This window comes from Pan troglodytes, chromosome 7, assembly GCF_028858775.2.
Source record: "Pan troglodytes isolate AG18354 chromosome 7, NHGRI_mPanTro3-v2.0_pri, whole genome shotgun sequence".
NCBI lineage: Eukaryota > Metazoa > Chordata > Mammalia > Primates > Hominidae > Pan > Pan troglodytes.
This window is the reverse complement of record NC_072405.2, coordinates 104056150-104064696: the sequence shown is the minus strand read 5'-3', so window position 1 is coordinate 104064696 and position 8547 is coordinate 104056150. Positions and strand designations below refer to the sequence as shown.

At 39.8% G+C, this 8547-nt stretch overlaps 1 pseudogene; it reads right to left on the bottom strand.

Moving 5' to 3' along the window:
• Positions 1 to 6082: 6082 nt before the first annotated feature.
• LOC129135745 (myosin regulatory light polypeptide 9-like) lies at positions 6083 to 8260 on the bottom strand (annotated as a pseudogene).
• Between the last annotated feature and the right edge of the window lie 287 nt (positions 8261 to 8547).

Sequence of the window (8547 nt, the reverse complement as noted above, 5' to 3'; positions counted from 1 at the left end):
AGACAAAACTGTGAACAAATAAAGTGTGGAGGACTGACCACATGTTAACTCTTAGAAGAGAGAATACCAGGGTGGAATACACTGCTTTGAGAGTAGCCTGTGGTGAAGGTTGAACTTGATCAGAACCTTGGAGAATGAGTAACATTTAGATAAACAGAAGGTAGAAGAGAGAACATTCCTGGGGTGAGGGGTACACTAAGGCAAAGTTAGGGAGGACAGCACTTGAGAGACGCACACTGGACCTTCCTAAGTAGTAGGTGCCTGTCAGAGAGCAGTAAGCAATAAGGTTAGATCAGAAGGTTCTGCTCACATTTGAACCAAACTGGAAATCCAAGCTTTTTGAAAGCAACATGGCATAACACATACAGTATGGGGTTAGACTTGGACTTGGAACTCTGCCCTGTCCATGTGGAATCTTGGGCAAGTCATTTAAACGCTCCGATGCTCTGTTTCCTTCCCTGTGAACTAGGGATGATCATAGCTACTCCGTGTGGCTTTTGTAAAAATCCGTGATTGTGTGTGTATAAAGTGTCTGTCCCAGGCCTGGTACAGAATGCTCAGACGTGGTAGAGGTTGTTGCTGTCATCACTTGCCATCACTGTTACTGTTATCCTCAGCAGTGCATTCGTTGGTAGGGAAGCACTGGGAGTTCCTAAAAACAGGAGAGGCTGACTAGGAAAACTTGTCTAGCAACAAAATGTAGTCCGGATGGCTTAAGGGTAATGTGGGAGGCAAAGGAGACTAGGAAGAAGTTCTTAGGTTATTGGGACACAAAACCACAAGGGGCTGAGGCAGGGTGGGAGGAACTGGAATGAAGAGGGAGAGATGGCGGAGCTCGCTGGGGCTTGGAAGTAAAGTGTTAAGCAGAGGAAAAAGTCCAAAACAACGCCAAGCTTTCTAGTAAGAATGATGAGGAAGAGAATGGTGTCTACTGGTGTCAGACACTAAAAATAAGGAGGGAGAGCTGATTGTCTGGGAAGTACAGAGGCCCCAGGGAAGCTGTTGGGCTCAATTCTGGGCATGTTGAATTTGGTAGGATGATAAGACATTAAAATAAAATAAAACCCACTTTGTTTTATACATGGGGTGAGTTGGAATTGACCCAGAGTATATGGGGAAAAATCAGAGTGCTCGAGAGAACATAGCAAGAGTGGATTGGGGAGTGAACTGACAACAACACTCTTCATATAAAAAGTTCTCATTGCCTGAAGTTAGTGGCAGAAAGACCGTGCACTTGTTTGACTAAGAAGGAAGCCACAGAGCCCCTGGCACCTCGAGACCTGAGTGGCTGTCCTTTCTTACCTAGTCCGTGGATAGTACTGCACCAGGCAGAGTGGCTCATGGTCCATGCTATGGCTGAAGGAGGGAAGCCCATGTTTATGGAAAGTTGCATGTCTTCACTGCTGGGGAACTCCGATCTTTTGTCTATATATACCTCATGTGTCAGTTAATATAATGCAAAGTTAATACAACAGCACTGATCCTCGTGTGGTGATGCTGGCATTCAATATATATTCTATTGGAAATTTCCTGAACATTTCTAGGTTGCTAGGATACTATTGAAGACCACTGCAGTATATATTACTTGAAAGAGTTCATGTCGGCCACCCAGTACTTTTAACTGTGACCCATTGCTTTAGAAAATTAAAATGGAATTAATTTGGTTTAACAATCACATGATTTTATCCTTCTTAGCTTTTTAGAAAAAAAAAAGCTTATTTCAGCAAAAATTACCTAATGCAAGAGCTGTTCTGTGAGTGAAGATTTTCTTTTGATTTCAAATCGTGTCTATTTCTATGTAAATCACAGTGTTGATAATTTCTCCAAAGAGCCAGAACATCAGAATGTGGTCCATTTATTATTTAAATGAAATGGCATGCATCATTAGTTGAATCCTTGAGATAGGTTCCATCTTATTGCTATTCTGAGTTCAAGCAGATTGTAAATGAAAGTCTAAATTTTATACAAGCAATGCAATATCTCTAAAAGTGCCTTCCGGGTAGGAAGGGGGTGAAAGGAGGGAATTTCATTCTTGCTTTTGTTTTGGGGCTACACAGATGTCCAGTGTCAACTTGAGCATTTATTTGTGTGTACAAACAGACAGCAAACACAAACCTGAAATTTTCAAACCTCTAGCTTTTCTTTTTGGCACATGTTGCATTATCATAAGCTGCTAGACCAGGTAAATAGAATACCAACCATACAGAAGGATGTTTTGATTTTTATTTAGAGAATTTGAATAATACAATTTAAGATTTACTGAGGATGCCCCTTCTATGTACTCCCATTTTACCCTAACGATCTCCGGCATAGAAACACTGGGGTGTGTTTATTTAACTCTTCTTCCATGAGATTGTTGGTTCTATGAGAGGAGACCACATCTGTCTTGCTCACCATCAGATCCCCAGTACAGTTCTTGTGTCAAATTGTAATATGCATGCAATACAGATGTGAATATCTAAATCCATGAATGATGGCAATTAAGCTGTTTCATTTAACTAGTTGCATGGAATGCTAAGATATCTTTCTTGATTATGTCAATACAATATTTTACATGGCCTATTAGAATCATAGAAGTGGCTGGGCGTGGGGGCTCATGCCTGTAATCCCAGCACTTTGGGAGGCCGAGGTGGGCAGATCACTTGAGGTCAGGAGTTCGAGACCATCCTGGCCAACATGGTGAAACCCTGTCTCTACTAAAAATACAAAAATTAGCTGGGCATGGTGGCATGCAGCTGTAGTCCTAGCTACTCGGGAGGCTGAGGCACAAGAATCACTTGCACCTGGGAGGCAGAAGTTACAGTGGGCCGAGATTGCACCACTACACTCCAGCCTGGGCAACAGAATGAGACTCCATCTCAAAAAAAAAAAAAAAAAAAGAATGACAGAAGCTTACAGCTATATAGGCCTTATAAGGGATTTAGTGCAGTGGTTTTCAACTTCAGATGCATATATATATATATTTTGAGATGGCTGCAGTGCGGTAGCACGACCTCAGCTCACTGCAACCTCTGCCTCCCTGGTTCAAGCAATTCTTCTGCCTCAGCCTCCCAAGTGGCTGGGACTACAGGCGTGTGCCACCACACCTGGCTAATTTTGTATTTTTAGTAGAGATGGGGTTTCACCATATTGGCCAGGCTGGTCTCGAATTCCTGACCTCAAGTGATCCACTTGCCTGGGCCTCCCAAATTGCTGGGATTACAGGCGTGAGCCACTGTGCCTGGCCCACTTACTTATTTTTATTCATTTTTAGAGTATATATTTGTTGCATACAATATGTTGTTTTGAAATATGTATACATTGTAGAATGGCTAAATCGAGCTAATTAACATATGCATTACTTCACGTACTTTTTTGTGGTGAGAACACTTAAAATCTACTCTCTTAGCAATTTTCAAGAATGCACTCTTCTTACCTATAATGACCATGTTGTACAGTAGATCTTTTGAATTTATTCCTCCTATCTAACTGAAATTTCGTACTGTTCGACTAATATCTCAGCTCCGCTCTCAACCCCTAGGACCCACCATTTTTTTCCTGCTTTTATGAGCTCAACATTTTTAGGTTCCACATATAAGTGAGATTATGTGGTATTTGTTTTTCTGTGTCTAGTTTATTTCACTTAACACAATATCCCCCAATTCCATCCATCTTGTTGACACAATTTCCTTCTTTTTTCAGGCTGGATATTATTCTATTATGTATATATGCAGTCGACCCTTCATATCTGTGAGTTCTGCATCTGTGGATTCAACCAACTATGAATTGAAATATTCAATTCATATTCAAAAATGAATAGTTGCATCTGTATAGAACACGTACAGACTTTTAGTCATTGTTTCCTAAATAAGACAATATAATAACCATTTACAGAACATTTACTTTTATTAGGAGTTATAAGTAATCTAGAGATGATGTAAAGTGTGCAGGAGGATGTGCATAGGTTATATGCAAATACCACACCATTTTATGTAAGGGACTTGAGCATCTACGGATTTTAGTATCTGAGGAAGGTCCTATGGATACTAGGGGATGACTGTACCACATTTTCTTTATCCATTCATTTATTCATGGACACTTAGGTTGATTCCACATCTTGGATATTGTGATTAATGCTGCAATGAACATGGGAGTTCAGATATCTCTTCAATATACTGATTTCATTTCCTTTGTATATACACCCAGTAGTGAGATTGCTGGATCCTATGATAGTTCTATTTTTAATTATTTGAAGGACCTCCATACTGCTTCCCGTAATAGCTATACAAAGTCACATTCCCACCAACAGTGTGCAAAGGTTCCCTTTTCTCCACTCTCCAATAGTTGTTATCATTTGTCTTTTTGATAAGAGTCATTCTAACAGGTGTGAGGTGATATCTCTTTGTGGTTTTAATTAGCATTTCTTTGATGACTAGTAATTTTGAGCATTTTTTCATAAACCTATTGGCCATTCATTGTATGTCTTCTTTTGAGAAATGTCTATTCAGATCCTTTTGCCCATTTAAAAAATCAGGTTATTTGTTTTTTCCTGTTGAGTTGTTTGAGTTTCCTATAGTTTGGCTCTGCCAAGTCATATGTTGAAATTTGATCTCCATTGTTGGAGGTGGGGCCTGGTGGGAGGTGTTTGGGTCATGAGGGGTCTCTCATGAATGGCTGGATGCCATTCTCAAGTGACTGAGTTCTCACTCTTAGTTCCCAAGAGAACTGGTTGTTGAAAACAGCCTGGCACCTCCTCCTCCCTCTCTCTTGTTTTCTCTCTCTCTCACTATGTGATCTCTGCACACACAGGCTCGCCTTCCCCTCTGCCATGATTGTAAGCTTCCTGAGCCCTCAGATGCAGATGCCAATGCCATGCTTCTGGTACAGGCTGCAGAACCATGAGCCAAATAAACCTCTTTCCTTTGTAAATTATCCAGCCTCAGGTATTCCTTTATAGCAACACAGAGAGATTAAGACAGCATTCCTTATATTTTGGTGTTTGTTTGTTTGTTTGTTTGTTTGTTTGTTTGTTTTGAGACAGAGGCTCGCTCTGTTGCCCAGGCTGGAGTGTAGTGGCATGATCTTGGCTCACGGCAACCTCTGCCTCCTGGGTTCAAGTGATTCTCCTGCCTCAGCCTCCTGAGTAGCTGGGATTACAGGCATGCACCACCACATCTGGCTAATTTTTGTATTTTTAGTAGAGACGGGGTTTCACTATGTTGGCCAGGTTGTTCTCACACACAATAAATTGTCCCAACACAATTTATTGAAGAAATTTTCCATTCCCCATTGTGTGTTCTTGGCACCTTTGTGGAAGATCGATTGACTATAAACACGTGGATTTATTAATATTTCTGGACTGTCTATTCTGTTTCATTGGACTCTGTGTCTATTTTTGTGCCAGTACCATGCTGCATTGATTACTATAGCTTTGTACTGTATTTTATTTTAAAATATATTTTACTGCTCCTTGTGAAGCAGGACTACCCCATAGGCAGCATGCCCAGAATAGCAGCCTGTGGTGTATTTTAAAGTCAGATAGTATGATTCCTCTATCTTTGTTCTTTTTGCTCAAGATTGCTTTGGCTATTTGGGGTCTTTTGTGGCTTTATATAAATTCTAGGATTTTTTTTCTATTTTTGTGAACAAATGTCATTGGTATTTTGATAGAAATTGCATTGAATCTGTAGATCACTTTGGATAGTATAGACATTTAAAAAATATTAATTCTTCCTTTCCATAAACTTGGGATATCTTTCCATTTATTTGTGTCTTCCTCGATTTCTTTCATCAATGTTTTATAATTTTCAGTGTATAAGTCTTTTGCCCCCTTGGTTAAATTTATTCCTGTTTAAATTTTTTGGTAGCTATTGTAAATAGGATTTAAAAAATTTTTTTTAATTTTATCATAAAATTTAATTATGGTTCAGAAAAAAATGAACAAATAACTTTCTCTGAAAAAATATATTGACTCTGTATAGATCACAGTTATTAGTGGGGAGGGGCTGGTAGGTTTAACTATCCTATTTTCTTTTTCTTTTTCTTTTTTTTTTTTTTTTTTTTTGAGACAGAGTCTTGCTCTGTCGCCCAGGCCAGAGTGCAGTGGCGCGATCTGAGCTCACTGCAACCTCTGCCTCCGAAGTTCAAGCAGTTCTCCTGCCTCAGCCTCCTGAGTAGCTGGGATTACAGGCCCATGCCACCACGCCCAGCTAATTTTTGTATTTTTAGTAGAGATGGGGTTTCACCATGTTGGTCAGGTTGGTCTTGAATTCCTGACCTTGGGATCCACCTGCCTCGGCCTCCCAAAGTGCTGGGATTACAGGCGTGAGCAACTATGCCTGGCTTTTTTTTTTTTTTTTTTTTTTTTTTGAGACGGAGTCTCGCTCTGTTGCCCAGGCTGGAGAGCAGTGGCACAATTTTGGCTCACTGCAACCTCTACCTCCTGGGTTCAAGCGATTCTTCTGCCTCAGCCTCCCAAGTAGCTGGGATTACAGGTGTGCACCACCATGCTGGCTAATTTTTGTATTTTTAGTAGAGACCAGGTTTCACCATGTTGGTCACGCTGGTCTTGAACTCCTGACCTCGTGATGCACCTGCCTTGGCTTCCCAGAGTGCTGGGATTATAGCCATGAGCCACCGTGCCTGGCCAATTACCCTATTTTCTATTCTGAAAATGATATTAATAGAAAGTCCCATTTCCAGTCTGAGTATAAAGATACAGGTGCCCCAAATGGCTGAGAATAAATACAACAGGAAATGCAAAAGCTGTAAAGCTAAGGGCATGCAAGAGAAAAATCTCAGAAATACCCCAAGTGGCAACAAGGAATGTTTGGCTGGAACTTGAAGTTCTTTCAGTCATCTTCGTCTTTTGCTCCATGTTTTAGGATGCATGTGAACTCAATGTAATTGAAATTTCCCTTTTTGTCAATAGGATCTTCTCTATACAGCTCATCCACTTCCTCATCCATGAACCCATCCCCCCATGGTTGTCAGCAGCTCTCACAGGTAATCTTCCTGAATGGTGCCAGTTGCTTCTTCATCAAAGCAAGCAAAAGCATTTCTGATGACATCTTCAGGATCTGTGCCATTTAACTTCTCACCAAACATGGTGAGGAACACGGTGAAATTGATTGGGCCTGGAGCCTCATTCATCATGGCATCCAGATACCAATCAGTTGGACTCTTCCCGGATGAAGCAAGCATATCCTGCAAATCTTCCTTGTCGATGAAACCATCTCTGTTCTGATCAATCATGTTGAAGGCCTCTTTGAACTCCTGAATCTGTGACTGATCAAACACAGCAAACACATTGGATGTCATGTGCTGAGGGCACTTCTTGGTGGTCTTGGTGTTTGCTCTTTTGCTTGACATGGTGGTTAAATCCCAGCACAGCTACGAGAATCCAAGCATGTCAGCAAGCCCCTCGCTGCCGCTATCTGTAAATAGGATTTTTAAAAATTTCTTTTTCAGATACTGCATTGTACTACATAGAAACTCTACTGATTTTTGTATTTTGAATTTCTATCCTGTAATTTTACTGAATTTGTTTATTAATTCTAACATTTTTCTGGTGAAGGACTTAGGGTTTTCTATATATAAGATCATGTTGTCTGCAGAGACAACTTAAGTTCTTCTGTTCTAATTTGGATGCCTTTTATTTTTTCTGTCACCTAACTGTTCTGGCTAGGACTTCCAGTACTATGTTGGACAGAAATGGTGAGAAATCGAGTATCCTTTTCTTGTTCCTCCACTGAGTGTGATGTTAGCTGTGAGTTTGTCACATATGGCCTTTATTGTATCGGGGTACATTCTTTCTATATATATCTATATCTATATCTAATTTGTTGAGAGTTTATATTATGAAAGAATGTTGAATTTTGTCCAGTGGTTTTTCTTCATCTATTGTGATAATCATATGATTTTTGTCCTTAATTCTTTAAATATGACGTATCACATTTGCTGATTTGTGTATGTTGAACCATTCCTGCATCCCTGGGATAAATCCCATTTGATTATAGTGAATGATTCTTACGATGTACTGTTGAGCTCGGTTTGCTAGTATTTTGTTGAGGATTTTTGCATCTATGTTTATCAGGAACATTGGCCTATAATTTTCTTTCCTGATAGTGTCCTTGTCTGGCTTTGGTATCAGGGTAATGCTGGCCTTGCAAAATGAGTTTGAAGTATTCCCTCTTCTTCAATTTTTTGAAAGGGTTTGAGAAACATTAAGTATTAGTTCTTCAAATGTTCTTCTTTATATGAAATTGAGTTTGCTTTTTGAAGAGATTAACAAAATTGACAAACCTTTAACTAGACTAAGAAAAAAAGAGAAAGACTCTCTTTAAAGAAGACTTTCTCTAAATAAATGAAAGAGGGGATATTACAACTGATACCATAGAAATACCAAGGATCATAAGAGATTACTCTGAACAAATTATATGACAACAATTGCATAAGCTAGAAGAAATGGATAAATTCCTCAACACATATAACCTACCAAGACTGAATCATGAAGAAATAAAACATATGGCCAGGCGCAGTGGCTCATGCCTATAATCCCAGCATTTT